The sequence below is a fragment of the Balaenoptera borealis genome (assembly GCF_965194805.1).
Source record: "Balaenoptera borealis genome assembly, chromosome: 12".
Lineage (NCBI taxonomy): Eukaryota > Metazoa > Chordata > Mammalia > Artiodactyla > Balaenopteridae > Balaenoptera > Balaenoptera borealis.
In genome coordinates, this window is record NC_138869.1 from 107,742,034 (window position 1) to 107,759,434 (window position 17,401).

The window sequence follows — 17,401 nt, forward strand, 5'->3', positions numbered from 1 at the left end:
GTTATGAAGAAATAGTCGAGAGAGTGGAAAATACCAGAAGGAGTATGCCTTCTTGGACTACGAAACTCCACCCCGATTTCCAGATATGCTTCAGCTTTTTCCTCAGTCTAGACTGGAGATGTTTACAGCCAGTGGTTGAAACTTTAATGAAATGCTCTGTTAGAGGGCAGACTTCTTCAAGCTTGGCTTACACATCCAATGTCACGCATGCCGTTCTCACGGGCGTGTGGATGGGAGCAGAGGCCAGGTTTCTGGCTAAGAACCTAAACTCAGAGTTTAGATGTGAAGTTCCCAGTCTGAATAATTAAACTTAAAACCCTGCATTTTTACGTAATGCAAAGGAAGCACAGACTTTCATTCCTTTTAGAGTTTCACAAGCATTTCTGGTCACTCTTATTAACAGAGATAGCAATGTCTTAAATATTTTGTTTATGAAAAGCAGCATTATAAAATGCCCTAAAAAGTCTAGGCTTCTTTAGTGAGCTCTGAACTACTCAGAAATTCGGCTCATTATTGGGGGACCAAAAAAAATTCAGAGTCTTAAAAAAATGGGAGTTTTCGCCTATGCTTCTTCCCAGCTTGAACGCTTCCTGGGGAATTCTTCTGATTGCTCCGCTTTGGTTTCTATGGGATTTTAGTGGTGACACGGGTCCGCGTGCACCCTCGGCGCTAGCTCGGCTTGGCCACCAGGGGGCAGTGTGGTCATTCGCTAGCGCCCCGCGGCTCCCGCGCCGGCGGGGATGCCAAGGCACGTCCAGCCTCCAGCGCGTAGCCTGCGCTCCGTTATTATTTTTTGATTTACAAAGCGCCATTCCTCCGCAGATTCCCCGCCCCCAGCTGCTTCAGAGAAAGCCCGCGGAAGCTTCACCCAGCGAGGGGAGCAACCCCGGCACCGCGTCAGGTGGTCTGATGGACGCACGCAAGTGGACGTCTGGAAAGAAATCTGCTGACACAAGGGCCCTGGCGGCCAAGGCAGCGGCCAGGGTGGGGAGGGGTCAGCAGCAGGGCCACCCGTGTCCCAGCCAGCAGGGAAAGCGGCTCTAGCCAGCGGGGCGCACGCATGACTGTTCCCACAGAAGACAGAGGCAGGACCAGCTCTGGACGTGAGCAGTCCGAACACTCCGGCGGGACCTGCTGGGCCCGGCTCAGCCCCGTCCTCAGTCCAGGGCTGGGACCGGCTCGGGAAGGCCCTGCTCGGCTCCGGGGGGGTCGAACGCGCTCCTGGTGGTTTAGGGAACTGAGGCAAAGGGGGCCCTGAGCAGGGGCAGGGGGTGCCCGGGGCAGCGCTCTGAGCAGCGTGGAGGTTGCGGATGGAGCCTTTTGAACGGCAGCTGAAAAATTATAAATCCGGCTCCGGGACGTTGGAAAGGGGGCGAGCCCGAGGGCAGCGCGTGGATGGGATAAAAACAAAAATAAAACCACAGACTGGAGCAAGCGCCCACCTCCAGCTCAGCGGTGCCTGCGCCCACGTGCTCTGCGTCCCCCGTCCGGCCCATCAAACGTGCCGCATCTACCTACTTTATTCTAAGCGGTTCTCCCAGCGATCTAGCCAAGCAGCGTTGTCTTCACAGAGGAGGAAGCTGAAGGCCAGATGGTCAAGGTTACATGGCCAACGAGATACATCTGAGAGCTGGAACGAAGCCCCTGGGCTCTCAGACACCAGGTCCCTCAGCTGCACTTTGCTACTTCCTGAGAAGACTGGAGCCGTGGGCGTGCGTGTCTACACAGGGCATAAGGATGTCGCCTTTATCCCACAGGCCTTCCCACCGGCGGAGAGGAGAAGGCGTCCAGAGCTCGGCGGCCTGTCTGCCTTCCTTCCATTGCTCCAGTCTGGAGCGGGGCTGGCCCAGGGCTGCTGTGAAGACCGGGCCCAGAGGGTCTCCTGCAGCCCACCCTTCACCGGTGCGTAGGAGGGAGGGAGGGGACCCTGCTGGACGCACCTGGGAACCTGTCCGACAAGCCATGGAGGGAGGCCCAGGCAGCGTCACCGAGGCCACGGCCTGTGCACATTTGGTTAAGGAAAGGGGGCAAACTGTGCCCAGGAAAATCACTTCTCTCAGTGTGAGTGCCGTGGGCTGAACACCTTTAGAATACCTTATCCTTTTAGCCTACTGCTTGCTACCTTTAAAAACAAGACCATTGTTCTGCTTTAGGTAAGAAATCCCTCTCTGCTACAAAACTGCAAGCCCTGGGAAAGCCCCAAGAATGGCAATGTCACGGTAAAGCAACTGAGTGTTCCTGCAGTGATGAAATGGTCAGCGGAGGCGTAAAACAGGGAGGGAAAGGTTGGGGCCCCGGGAGGAGGGAGACGGGAAGACAGGGAGGCTGGAGCCCCGGGGCCGCCAGGTCGTAATCCAGTGAGGGGAGGAAGGAGGGGAGGAGGAGGACGTGGAAGGATTTGCTGATGACGTTATTGATGAGCCGAGTGTGGATTCCCGGCCCTCCCGAGAAATCTAAACTGAAGATGGGAAGACAGAGGAGCTGGCAGGGGGATTCACCTCCAGCTAACCTGCCAGCTTCTGGAAAGAGATGGATGGCAGCAAGCAGGAAACAGAGGACAAATATAGAGGGCGCCCGCGGTGAGACGCACGGCACCCCCGCCCCAAGTCTTCCCCCAACAAGGAGCCCCACAGAGAAGAGCCCGGACGCCAGTTTACAGTGGAGATGGGCTTGAGCCACTGCCCCTCTGGGTGAGGGCTTCGGGGTGGGATGGCCAGGGCTGGGGGTGGGGGGCACATGTACGGGGGCTGCACAGTTGCTGTGGCTTCAGACACTTCTCTGGGCTGAATGTCAGTTTGGCTGTGAGAGCCGCAATCTGATGGGAGATACGACATCATCCTTCGGCTTCCACAGCTGAGACTTCCCCATCCCCTTCTCCCTCGAGCCCCCTACCCCAAGCCAGGGTCTTGGAGGCCTTGGGAGGCGAGGGAGAACATGGCCCTTCTCAGACTTTGCTGGGGGTGGTCCCATTGTCCCATAAAGTAAATACCTTCTGGTCCCCGGCAGGTTGTTTTGGAGTATTAAAATTTTTAAAAATCTGTACTGCTTTCCGAGCCCTATTCTAGCTGTTTTGTGTGCCATAAGTTATGCAGTTTAAGCTTCAGATAACCTAGGAGGTAAATACTATTATCTCCATTCTGAGATGTGGAATTGAGGCCCTCAGAGAGGATGGGACTCTCTCAGGGTCACAGCTGGTGGTGGCAGAGCCGGGATTTGAAGTTGGGTCTCTGACTCAGAACTTGGGGTACTTCCTCCTTATTTCCATTGTTTTTTCTTATTTTTCTTATGAAAATGACTTTATTGCTTTTGTAAAATAAAGTATGAAAAATCACCTGAAATACCGTCATGCAGGGATAACCAGGAACATTGTAATGAATAGCCTTCAGGACTTCTCTCTTCTGCATTAATTTCAAGACGAACTTGTCAGTACCCAGGTTTTTCCTGCTTGAAAATTGGTCATAACACATCTGATCGAGCTGAAGCGGGTGGCTGTTTGGTCTTCAGATTTGCCCAACAGAGTGGGCCTGGAATTTCCATGAAGGGAATTGCCTTCCTGGCTGCAGGGTGTCCTCACCCGGCCCCGTGTCTGCTCCCCTCCTCGGGCAGGGCTGCTGCTAACATCTGCTCTTCCCAACCTGGTCTCCCATCAGCTTCCAAGATATTTCAGCTTCTGCCCCTGGGAGGCAGGATTCTACAGACGTGGTCGTGGAGATGCCAACCACATCCATCCTCTTTCTTTTTTGATTTGTGGGCAATAGACCTTCGGGGATTTCTGTCCGGCCATTCGACTACGATAAGAGCTCAAGACTAGCCAGGCCCTCTGTGAAGCACTTTCAGTACTCATGACAAATACCATGAGGCGACACGATTGCCCATCTTCCATTCGAGGAAATGGAATCACTCAGGAGATAACACAAGCACACGCAGCCGAGAGGGGCCGGGCTTGGAACCCAGGTCCCTCCAACTTCAAGGCTGTGCCCTGCGTCACCTCGCTGCTTCCCTAAAAGCCATGTCTCCATCACACGGGAGCTGCTTTGTGTGAGAGAAGTCTACAGAAAAGGGCAGTTTGGGGCCAGGAGGGATCAGACTCCACAGAGACACACACGTGCGCACACACCTTGCACCAGCACCGGGCTGACCCCCGCTTTCTGAAGAGTGCATGCATAAGCAGACCTGTGCTGGTCCAACCACGTTTGGGATCCAGCACCAGCTGTGAACGCGGCTTTGTTTTCATTATGGTGCAGATGGTGTTCTAAGTACAATATGCTTTTCTGAGTTAGATGAGAGAGGTAAACTGTTGGCTACAAAACGGTATCTGTGAAATCCAAGTGGCAGAGACTATAAATGGATTTTAATGCGTGTTTGCTAATGGCTGAATAATCCTAAGGAGAACGGACTGAACCGAGTCATTCGGAGAATTTCGATGGCAGGTCTGTGGATGCTGACGCTCCAGGGGGCCAGAGGAGTAAAGAATGAGACAACTGCTGCAGGGCCTGTATTAGTCAGGAAAAACGGGCCATGCTGCAGAAACAAAGAAGCCCCTGGGTCTCGTAACGCAACGAAAGTTGACCTCTGTTATCCAAGGGCAGGCCGGCCACCTTGCAGGGCGGCTCTTCTCTCAAAGGTGAGCAGGAGTCCAGACCATTTCCCCCGTGGCTCTGCCAGGGAGCATGTGTCCTCCACGGCTGCCACGGCAAGGAAGAGAGGACCGAGGGCAGGCGGGATGCTTTTAAGACCATATTCTGATGCCAAAACCAGAGGTCTGGAACCACCTCAAGAAGGACAAGATCTAACCTTCACGTTTTTGCATGGTGCCTTCATTCTTTCTCCAGTGTATGAACATATTTGAAGCAGAATTGAAGTCCATGATGGGAAGGGCTTGTCTTTGGATTTGGGACCGACTTGAATCCAAGGTGATCTCACCCCAAACCCCCCACTCAGTTACATCTGCACAGACTCTCTTTTCAAATAACATCACCTTCTCAGGTTCCTTTTGGATGGATTTTGAGAGGGACCAGAATTCAACCCATGACAACCACCATCTACAAAGAGCAAACGCTGACATCTTGTCCTTCATGCCTCAGGCATTTTTTATGAAACAACCACATATTACTCAGGACACTGAGGTCCTTCTTTGGGCTCCTTCTTGGCCCCATTTCTTCTCCTCATCCATCCCCTCCTTCCTCAGAGGCCACAGCTCTGATTCCCTTGATGTGTTTCCTTCCAGTCCTAGCGTTTGTAGTTGTATTACACTTCTACTTTCCATAATAAAGGCATAGTATTGTTTTATGTTGTTTTTAGTTTACATAAGCGTCATCCTGTTGTGTACATCGTTTAGGACCATTTTGTATATTCAACATTTTGTTTTCAAAAGCTGATCCAGACGTAAACTTACTTGTTCATTTTAATGAATATTTTGTATTCCTTTATATGAATATATTGGCTCCTAATGTTGGAAATTTAAACTGTCTTCAAAGTTTTTTCTTACAAACCAGTTAGTGATATGACAGGGTTCTCCAGAGAAACAGAGCCAATAGCGTGTGTGTATGTGTGTGTGTGTGTGCGTGTGTGTATGTAAATTAGCTATCCATGTCTCTCTATATGTAGATACAGCACCCTCTCTCTCTCCGTATAGATATAAATAAAATGGTTGTAATATACACAATTACAACAGTTCTCAGAACGCTCAGATCAGCTAAACCTTGCAGCCTCAACTTCTTAACAGGATCATTTACATCTTCTAAGATCTAGTCCCCCCCCAAACCAATAGTTCTCTAGCTTCAGAAATCCACTCTCAGGAACTCCTTCCGCCCACAAACACTTGTAGTCACCGGGTTCCTCTCTGTCCCCTCCCTGCAGCATCCGTCTCTTCTGTTATCCTCAGGACCGCTCAGCCATGGCTTTCCGCAACTTAGCGCTGTTGACATGAGGACTGAAGAGTCCATGCTGGGTGGGGGACAGCAGGGGCTCCTGTTCTTTGGAGGCTGTTCGACAGCCTCCCTGGCCTCTACCCTCTCGATACCCCTCCCCAGCTGTGAAAATAACAGTTGCCTCCAGACCTTGCCAAATGTCCCATGGGGGCAAAATCACCCCCAGTTGAGAACCACTGACTTAATTAAAACAGCAAAATGAAGTACCCGTAGCAGATGGTCTCAGAGAAAATCCTCACCCACCCAGTCTGCCCAGCAGATACTGAGCAGAAAGGAGGGAGGTACTTGCAGACACGGTCTCCTCATGTGTTTCACCCTCTCCAAGGTGGCCTCAACGTCTAGGTTCTGAGTTTATTTCTCTGCCGGCTACATTTAGGAGGAATAATCTCATGAGCAAAGATGATACGGTCAAGACAAATTGAGAGCAAATAGAGAAAGAATCTGTCTTTTATTTCTATGGCAGGAAATGATAGGAGTCTGAAAGGGAGTTTGCTTAAATTTTTGTCTCCTTAATTGAATTTTCTCCGTTGCTTTCACAGTGGGGAACAGGCCTCCAGATGGTACTGCTGCCTTTTGCCTTTTGATGTCAAGGGAGCTTCAGGCAACCAAGAGTCACAAGGATAAGAGTCTTCCCTTATTTACAGGTCAGATGTATGTCAATCACTACAATCCAAGACACAGTGAAGAATCTGAAAGAAGCAGAAATGTTTTCCAAAGCTCGAAAATGCACATCGTGAGGCCCGGTCACAGGCTATTTTGACCCTTACTCACGGGAAAGCTTTCTCGGTGGCTGGGCTCTTCGTTCAGCACATTTCGGCAAGTTTGATCACTGGCTTTCCCTGCAGGAGATTCAGATAGAGTGGGTGTCACACGAAAGTGTCCTGAAAGCAGAGATAAATGGTTGTTACACCCTGATGGGAGAAGACAGAGAACAACAGAAACAGGAGCAATAGAAACCATATCACGACCCCAAAACATGAGGGGCCTGAGGTTACCTAATATACGGGATAAACTGCACAAACACTTCATTTGTCCCCATCGTGAGTAATATTACAACACACACAGCGCTGAGGTTTATAATGGTGACGCTGAGTCGTCAAAGCAAGGTTCATTTATGTTAAAAATAATCAGTTGCTACGGATGGTGGTGACGGTTGCACAACAGTGTGAATGTATTTAACACCACTGAACTGTACACTTAACAGTGATTAGAATCGTAAGCTTTACGTTATGTATATGTTACTGTAATTTTTTAAAAATCAGGTATTATGATGGCTGAGAAGTCTGTAATATATTTTGGAAAAAAATGTAACCGCAATGGATACGATTCATATAAAACTGTGCTGCTTAAAAGGATAAGCAAGAACTATCTTCGTGATTCACTTGTGAATAGTGTCTCCTTTATCAAAGAAGCTTGCTGTTTACGATGTCACTGGAATTCGTTCAAAAATAGCAAGCAATCACACCCTAATAGAAAGAATTGGACGTCGTGATTTGGGGACTGACTTTTATTTTTAACTCTGACAATGAAATATGACTACAAACCTTGTGGTTTGATAATGAAACTTAAAAAAAAAAAACCCACATTGGACGGCTGGGCTCATTCTGTGGCCGGAGCCCAGCCTGGCTCCTCTGATGAGTGTTGGCTTAGGGCTCCCACCACCGAGCAGCGGGGTTGATGGATGAATACATTTACTGTCTGCCTTGATAACGGCAAGCAGATTCCTGGTGGCCAGCACTGAACACAGCAACCCTTGCAGGCCCCTGGGAGCAACTGCTTCTATTCAGAGACTCGACCACTCAGAGTTAATTGTAGCCTTAATGGCTGTGGCATTAAAGACTCACTCACACTAACCCACACTGTTTGTCAAGTTGCCAAGACCACGCCAGGTACTTTCTAAGGAGCTTTGTCATGTCAAACGAGAAGGGTGGATTGGACACTGCCTGCTTCCTGCTGCCTGGTCCTTAGCAGTATATTTTGCTTGACATTTCTGCTTTCCCACATTAAAATGGGAGGAATCCTGAAAGGACACAGATTATTGCCCAAGATGGAGCTGTTTTGGGGAACTTAGTTGATTTGTACTGACCACTGGTTCTCCTCGTAACTGTCTTAAAGGCGAGGAGCTTCAAACCTTTTTTGAGAAAATGAGATGGGGAGTTTGGATTGGAATTTGGGCTTTTTTTTTTTTTTTTTTTGCATAGTGAGAAGCTTAAGGTTCTGTAAATGACTCTTAAATAGGTATTATCTGATGAGGGCAAGTAGATTCATTCAAAACTGTTCATTTCCATCACATGCAAATCTCAAAGTCTGGTTCTCAATTAGGACCAGGAGTTACAAGCACAGCTGCAGGTATCCTCTACTCAACGGATAAATAGAATTAGAACAAAAGTTTGAAAATATCAGCCATCAGTCCACTTGGGAGCTTTGGGAGGCCAACTGGGATGGAATTCTCTGAGGAAAGAAAGGATTTTTCTGAATCATTTCCTCGGGAGGGAAATAACCACACCAATTTTAGCCTCAAACTTTCTAAGTTATTTCTCCAAATCTTTGGAGGCTTTTCAAACCAGTTCTGAAGGTTTTTTATAAAGTCGAAATGGCTCTGAAATCTCCTGTCCAAGTGCCGAGACCCTGGCTGAATGGATGGGGTGTGATGCGGTTTTCTGAGAGCTTGTTTGGATTTCAGGAAGTGAACGAGATAAGCTGAATGGCCTCTTCCTGCTCTGACTCTTAAAAAAAAAAAAAAAAGTCTCGCCCAGAAATGCTTGAAAGAAACCACTGACATTTCCTAACTTCAAAAGAACAGAAATCTAACGGGGGAGGAAAGAAAATCACAATTAGAGGCCCAGGATGTAGGGAAGACATATCAAGTGGTAATGCCAATCGAGACGAATTTAGAATAAACACACAACGCTTAAGGTTGTAATTTTATTTGCATTTTGTTTTGTTTTTGTATGAACTTCCCTACTAAAAGGATGACAGAGAAGCGCACCTGTACAGTCTGAAATGTTTCCCCGTTCCCTCTCCTCTTTGCTTCTTTGCTTTGCGTTTCACCATCAGGAAAAGAGACGATCTTGGTGGTGAGGGGTGTGCTGTTCTCGAGACTATTTCAGATAAGTTCTGTGTTGGTGAAGTAGGTGGTTTAGAGCTGAAATTCGTTTTTGCTGTTTTTGTATCAAACAAAAAGGCAGCCACATTCACTGCATTACATACTTCAACATGGGCAGAATTTCCAGGGAGAGCGCACCACGGCCGCTCCCTGAGCAGCTCCGGGAGTGAGTTTTCACGCTGAGAAAATGTGGGTACGTCATACTCACCTTGTCGGAGGCACCTAATGTTATAGCCCCCTTCGGACCCGCACCCCTGCCCTGAGCCATTCGGCAAGACCAGGGGAGCAGCACCCAGCCTCTCTTTTGAGGTCAGGAAAAAAGAGTCGGCCTCTGCCAGGCCTTGGACGAGACCCAGGGCATCCCAGGTCCCTCATCCAACAAGCCCCGCCATGGCCGCATGAGGTGTCAGGTGATCCTGCACCATTCCCTGCCGTGGAAACACGCCATCGGGACACCAGCTGAAGTCTCGCTACTGGGGGAAAGCTCCTAGCCTCTGGATCTCATTTTACATGTGCATCAAAGGTGGTACTGTGGCCCCTGTACCTCCTGTATCACTCTAAGAGCATGGAGGAAGCATGGTGGGCGGCAGAGGGGGACACATCCCCACCTGTGGGACTGGATCACGCGGAGACACCTGTGCTGCACAAGGTGGGGTCCGGGGTGCATGGACCACCACGGGCTTCTGGGGTCTTCACTTTCTTCCAAGGCAGGGCCAGTTGGATTCGAATCCCGGGAATCCCAGAATGACCATTTCTGGGAAAATAACAATAAAGCCCAACTGTCCCTTTAACTTTATCCCACCCAGGCTAGCAAAATGCAGAGCATAAAACAGCCCATTTCTCAAAAGCAAGCCTTAGACCACTGGGGACAAACCCACAGTCTGACTTGGCTCATTCACAGCACTCTTGCCCCTTCGACGCCCACCCCGTGCGCCACACTCAGCTCCGCAAAATCCATCTCTGGGGCCGGCGGACACAGTGAGAAGGGCAGGGGCTGGCTGACCTGGAAGAGGCCTAAACTCTCGAGAGCTTGTTTCCTCATCAGTGAAATTGAGAGATGAATCCTCCCCGCGCAGCAGGTGTGAAGGCCGGTGTAAAGGGCCTACGTGAAGATGCTGGGCGCAGGGATCTGGCCCCAAAGCACGCTCCAGTCTGTCTCTTCCTTTTCTATAGGGCAGTTGCTTCTGAGGAACTGCTCACAACTCTAGCGGAGGGTGTGGATCTTGTTCTCCCAGTGTCAAGATTCATAAAACTTATGAAGAGATGCAGAATTTCCGGCCTTTGCTTTCAGAGACCCTTGAAAACTCAAGGAGGCTCCGCTCTAAGAGCTAAGAGCTGTTTCCAGGAGATCAACAATAAAAACCATCTATATTCCTTTTTCAAAGTGGCGTATTCATAACAGGAGAATAAACATAAGAAAGCAGCAAGTGCTTCATTCCTGTGAGCCCATGGGTTTCCTTGATCTGTTCAGGAACCTTCTCTTCTCTCCTGGGAGCAGGAGGGAGGGGTGCCTTTTATCTCATGAGCAAGAAAGAGCACTTGATGGCTTCTCACCACCTGGACCGGAGCCAGGTGGCTCTCGGGAGTGGACGTGCCCGGAAGAGCCTTCAGGCTGCTCTCGCTCCCGGCCCCGACCACTGTGTTTCTCCTCCGTCATCTCCCCACACAGTTGCTGTCAGACTTGGAGCGCTTCCCCCTCACCCACGGATCCCACCCCCTCAGAAACCAACACTGGCCAAGTCACTCCTTGACATCTGAGAAGCCTGGAGACCCTCTTCCATCAGAGAGATGTCAGAAATGGCATCTTCTGACATCCTCCCTGGACCCAGCTCAAAGGAATGACGTCTTTCCTTCCCGGTCCCTGCGATGAGCTCTGGGGTCCCTTGGAGATGCTGGTCCCAGTGAATCACAGGCCGTCAGGCTCGGGCTGCCTCCTGGGGCTGCTCCCCACCCAGAGCCCTGTTTAAAGGAGGGGACCAGCATCTGCAGCCCCTCCATCCCCACGTCACAGTGCCCCATGGCTGGGGAGGGGGCTGGAAAGGGACAGGACTCTGCCTTTCCCGTCACAAAGTAATTCTCTCACCCCTGGAAGTACTTTTCTGCTGAAATTCAGAACGAAGTTATTTTGAAGCCACGCCAGGAAAAGCTCTGGAAACAGTGATGGGAGGTTGTGCTGGAAGCTGAGGACACGTGCTCCACGCTGACTCTCCCATCCTTATTTATTTGCATGATCTGGACTAATTTCTCAGCTGTAATCTACACCACCCACCACCTATGAACTTCCCAGAAATGTCCGGCAGGGGAGGGGCTGGGCGAGCAGGAATACCCGAGAGGCTGCCAGGCTCCCTGTCCAATCTGTCATGGCCGACTTAATAATTCACTTAGACGATCTCCTCAAAGGAAGCGAAAATATTGGCAGCAAATGGTCAAAGCAAATGTCCCAATTTTATTACAAGGCAGAGTCTGTTACGTGATCAGATTGCGGAGTGAGTTAAAGTGTGAAGATGTTTTAGGGGCCGCTAATACCGATCCAGCCTGTACATTTTGATATTTTGTTCATCCTGGATTTTTTTGCATTGATTTTGATCTTTAAAAAATATTGCATTAGGAAACTTAAAGGCATATCACGAAGTGAAGAAGCCAATCTGCAAAGGCTGCACACTGTAGGATTCCAACTCCACGACATCCTAGAAAAGGCAAAACTATGGACACAGTGAAAAGATCAGTGGTTGCCCAGGGCTGGGGGGAGGGAGGGAGGGATGTGCAGGTGGAGCACAGAGGATTTGGGGGGCAGTGGAACTATTCTATACGACACCGTTATGATGAATACATGTCATTACGCATTTGTCCAAAGCGATGGAATGTATGCCACCAGGAGTGAACCCTAATGTAAACATCAGACTCTGGTGATGACGATGGGTCAGTGCAGGGTCATCGATCAGAACAACTGTGTCACTGTTGGGGTTCTGATAATGCGGGGAGCTGTGCATGTGGCAGGCGGCGCAGGGGAGAGGCGGGAAATTTCTGCACCTTCCTCTCAGTTTTGCTGTGAACCTAACACTGCTCTAAGAAATAAACTTTAATAAAAAAGTATTGCATTCAGATGTTATTTATCTGGGAAGTTGCTGTATGAAAGGGGCAGAGTTTCAGTGTCGAAAGATGAAAAGAGTTCTGGGGAGGGAGGGTGGTGCCAGGGCACAGCAGTGTGAATGTACTTGACACCACTGAACCTAAAAATGGTTAAGAGGTAAATTTCATGTTATGTGCGTTTGATCACAATTTTGAAATGCTATTTATCTTAATGACTGAGTTTTTTACCTCCCCACCCCCACCTTGAATTTTGTGCCTTTCTCATCTCACCATCGTTCTGGACCCGCTCTCCCACCTCTGAGAATCCGAGGGCTGCAGGTGTTGTGGTGTAGGATGCAGAGGGGGGCTGTACACGTCTTCCACTGCAGAATAAAGAATTATCACAGACTGAGTGGTTTAAAGCTACAATTTGTTATCTCAATATTATTAATGTTTCTGTAGATCAGAAGTCCAGCACTGCCTGGCTGGGTTCTTGTCTGTCTGGAGGTTCTGTAGAAAAACATCTGTTTCCAAGCCCATGCTCACTGCTGGCAGAATTCAGTGCCCTGTGGTTGTAGGACTGAGGTCCCCCTTTCCCTGCTGGTGTCAGTGGAGACCTGCTCTCCGTCACAGCGGTCACCTGCGTTCCTTGCCATGTGGCCCGTTCCTCTCCAAGTCAGCAAGGCTGTGTCAAATCCCTCTCCTGCTCTGAATCTCTGAGCCCAACATCAGAGTGAAAGACCTCGTGTGATCAGGTCAGGCCCACTGGATCACCTCCCCATCTTAAGGTCAGTTGACTTGGGACCTCACTTACATCTGTAAATCCCTTCACAGCAGTGCTCAGGTTAGCCTTTAACTGAACAACGGGGAGGTGTGTGCACACCACGGATGGAAATCTTGGCTGCATCTTAGAATTCTGCCCATGGCAGCCGTCTTCTAAGTGCGCTGGGCTTTGAGATGAACGGCTTTTGGTCTTTCAAGTCCTGTGCTGGCTTCAGCCTCATGGACAGCATGCATTTCACCCTTCATTAACCACGGAGAGCCCTGGAACTAGGATAGCCAGGCCTCCAAGAACAAGAATGAGAGAAGTGATTCTTTCTTTGTTCCAGGTCAGTTTGAACCTGGGCCAAGACCACCCGCATAGGTGATAATTGTGACAATTTTTGTGGAGATCAGATTACTGGCTGACCCCATCCCCTCCTGTCATACTAGGCCCCCAAACCTTCATCAGATGGAAATGATTTTCAGAACTTGAGTAACTGTGCTCTAGAGGCAAAGCCTTTGCTAGCTAGTTACAAACACACTTTGGCATCCACTCCCTCGTGTTCTCAGAGCACACAGCGTATCTTAGTGACATGTGTGATTATTGCTGGGTAATACAGGTCATGGGTGCATATCTTTCTAAGGGAAGTGGTACAAAGAGAAAGAAAACCATGTAGATTACCAAGTTTGCAATATGGGCTGGGAGCATTAACTAAAGTTTATTTTCGTTCTCTCCAAGGAGAAAGGCTATGTTAATAGTGCAACTGTGGTAGAATATTCTGCCTACTTAAGGCCATAAAATACTCTAAACAACTGAAAATCATTTCTAGGTAGTTCATGCATGAATTATAAACTTTCGCTTGTTATATAGAGCTCCTGTACCCCCTAGCTGTGCAGGTACCGAGAAGATAGCGTGTCTCGCCTAACCCCTGACGCTCACTTTGGATAAAATTGGCTGCTGTCATCCAGCAAAAGGATGAGAAAAGCTTTCCCTTCCAAAAGCACGGCCTCGGGTGGGATTTGCGGTCCTTCCCCTCCTCTCCTCACTCCCGGAGACCCGCGCCGCCCTATGAGTGCATGTCGCAAAGGTGGGACCCCTGCAGGTGCCCGTCCCGCTGACGCTGTGAGCCACCCGGCCCTGCTGAGTGGCACCTGGTCCCACGTTGCCCGCGCAGCCCAGGTGAGCTCAGCTCTGCTGCTCTCCTCCCAGGGGACCGTTTCTGTTGCCCAGCCCCTCAAGTCCCAGCCCTTTCTTTGTGCTTCTCTATGCACTCCTGGCTTTATAACCCCAGGGAAAAGAGGGTCTTTTTGGCCTGGGCTTTACTTCAACCTGTCTTATGTCAAAATATTTGCCAGAATTCCTCCAGCTGGACTTCCCTGGTGGTGCAGTGGTTAAGAATCCGCCTGCCAATGCAGGGGACATGGGTTCTGAGCCCTGGTCCGGGAAGATCCCACATGCCGCGGAGCAACTGAGCTCGCATGCCACAACTACTGAAACCCGTGCTCCGCAACAAGAGAAGCCACCACAATGAAGAGCCCGCACACAGCAACGAAGACCCAACGCAGCCAAAAGTAAATAAATGAATTTATTTTAAAAAAAAGAAAAAAAAAAAGAATTCCTCCAGCTGCTCCCCATGGAATCTGGCTCTTCTGCCACCGCTTTCTTCCTCCTTCGCCTGTCTCTTCTCTTCCTTTCCCTTCCCCCCCTCCCTCAGCCCCCTCATCCCCCCTCTCCCCCCCCTCCTCCCCTAGGGAGTCCCTCAACTCATCTGTCCATCCTGAAATGAGCCCCATTTTGATTAGCACACTCTGCTTCTCCCCCAGCCCTGTGATTTCGTTATTTTTCCAGTCCGCGGATTTTTCTCAGCCCCAGTTCATCTTTTGGCTTGCCTTCCTTCTATGACACTGACATCTGTCCAAGTCTCTTCAGACTCGCTGGAGGTAGGTGCCAGGCCAGAAAGAAAAATGGTCTAGGAACGCCTCTGGCTTTTGTGCACCCCACGTGTAAGTCACTAGAGGAGAAAAGATTTAGGATGCAGGCAAACGTGCTAGCCAGTAGCAGGAGGGCAAGGCTGGAGGAGAGAGTCCCTGAGGCCGCGGCACAGCGGGGGGGAGCCATCGGGGAGGCGGCAGGACCACACGTCTCCGAGACACTGCTTCCATCCAAGACTCCTGGGGCCCAGTCGTGGAGGGAAGAACTGGACCTACTCATCCGTCCCGAAGGTCCCGGGAGGAACCCACCCATCCCTCCCAGTGGCTTTGTTGGGATGGATGTCTGCTGCACTATTTAAGAGCTTAGCAAGAAATACAGTTAGCCTGTGTCTAATGGTGCTGGTGCTTGAAAGTAATAATATTGCCTTTTTTATGACTATAACTGAGAATTTTCATGAATTTAAACCACCCCTCCTGTTAATTATTTGCAAACAATGCCACTGTGCTCCAGTTTTCCAGCAACATGTTATACTTTCTATGGGTTTTGACAAATCTGCGATGTCACACGACCACCATTACAGTATCATACAGAAAAATTTCACTGCCCTAAAAATCTCCTGTGCTCTACGATTTATCCCTCCCTCCTTCACCCTCCAACCCCGACAATCACTGATCTTTTCATTGTGGTCTTTTTACGTGGCTCTGCCTTTTCCAGAATGTCATATCGTTGGGCTCATACAGCAGGCAGCCTTTTCAGATTGGCTTCTTTCTCTTAGCAATATACATTTAAGGGGTAGTATTTTTATGCAGCAACAGAGGACCAAACCACTTGACGTATCAGGAAAATTATCATGTGAGTCACTTAGGTGAGCAAATGGAATTTACACACACGATTCCATTAACTGAAGCAAATTAACTGCAACCTATAAGAAGAGGATTATCTCCCTGACATCCCAGTAGCATGGGTTATAAGATGACATACGAGGTATGGTGCGTTTATCTGGAGACAGTTCAAGCCAGCAACTTGTTCCGAAGTAGAAAAGTTCAACTGAAGGACCATCACCAGCTTTGAACATGTCGATTGCTTTCTATATGCCAGGCACCCTGCTTAGTGTCTCCCCTGCGTTTTCTCAATGTTCACAACAACCACTGCTTCAAAGAGGGAAAAATGGAGGGTTAGAGCCCTTGCATATCAAAGGTCACACATTCAGCAGGTGTCCAGGCTGGGACTGAACCCAGGCTGGTCCACCTCCAGAGCCCATGTGCTCCACCACTGAGCCTCTTACTGAATACGTACAGAAAATATTACTTCATGCGCCCACGAGGAGAGCTGAGCAATTCCCTGAGCCTGGGTAGATGGTCAGTATGTAGTTATTCTGGAACCCTTTGCTCTCTTGTCCTGGAGCTCTAATGCGAGTTTCCACCCCTTGATGGCCCAGTGTGCTCCAGGGCTCCCTATCTGGGGCGTTTCTGCTGCAGGAATACACAGTGATGTGTAAGAGCCAGAAAGAACAAAGCATGAGAAAGTCCCCACACAGCCCACTTCCTCAGGATGTGTTTCCATTCAGAAATGCAGACTCCCTGCACGTTCATGCTCCCGGGAGTCAAGCACAGCGTGATGCTCGGAAAAGCCACGCTGGAAAGGGTTAGCCGTGCCCTTTGGAAGGACTGCTTGTTCAGCTAAGACGGGTTTTTTCACCACTTCCTGCCTCAAGCTAAATTCAGAGACTTATGTACTCATTTATCCGTCAAATAAGCCTTGAGCTCCTGTATGTGTCAGACCCTGAAGGATGTACAAGTAAACAAAATAACCGTGAAGAGGGCACAGGGGCTATAGTGGTCAACAAGGGCCCGACAGTGGCACCAAAGGGGGTCCAGGAGATGCCGCCCAGGAGGTGATGCTTGAGATGAAGTCCGCACGGGCTGCAGGGACGCCTCACCGCAGAGGGGCGGGGCAGGCATCTCACCGCAGCGGGTGGGGCCCGTGCAAGGGCGCGGGGGCTGAGCCAGGTGGCCGGTTCTGTGCACGCTGCTCTGTCAGGCGTGTCTGGAGCCTGTGATCTGGGGGGAGAACAGGGGGTTGGGATTGGAGAAGCAGTGGCCAGGGAGCAGGGTCCTGGGCGAGGTGGCCCCTGTGTTGAGACTGAGGCAGAGGCACGGAGCTTTCGGAGGGGCGGAGGGACACACTGCATTTTTAGAGAGACTGTTTCAGGAGGAGCGCTGGAGGGGGGCCGGGCGGGGGTGTAAGCAATTAGGCAACGGGGGCGATGACGACCCCTCCTGGGTCTGCAGGCGGCAGTGAGGAGGAGGGGTGGGGCTCATGTGTATTCACGACGTGAACTGAGGAAGCGCAGTATTTGCAGATTTAAATCTTTACTTACATCCAGACTTCTTTTCAAAGCTAATAAGAAGGATCTTCTTCTTGACTCCTCATCCTTGATGCCATCATTTCACTATTAAATGGCATGTGGTTTTACCACCACTTTTTCTTGGCTACACACACACACACACACACACACACACACACACAGTGCTATTTTCCCTACAGATGCAGGAAGTCCAGTAGTTTTGAGACAGAAAGATTTAACTTTTAAAACAAAGA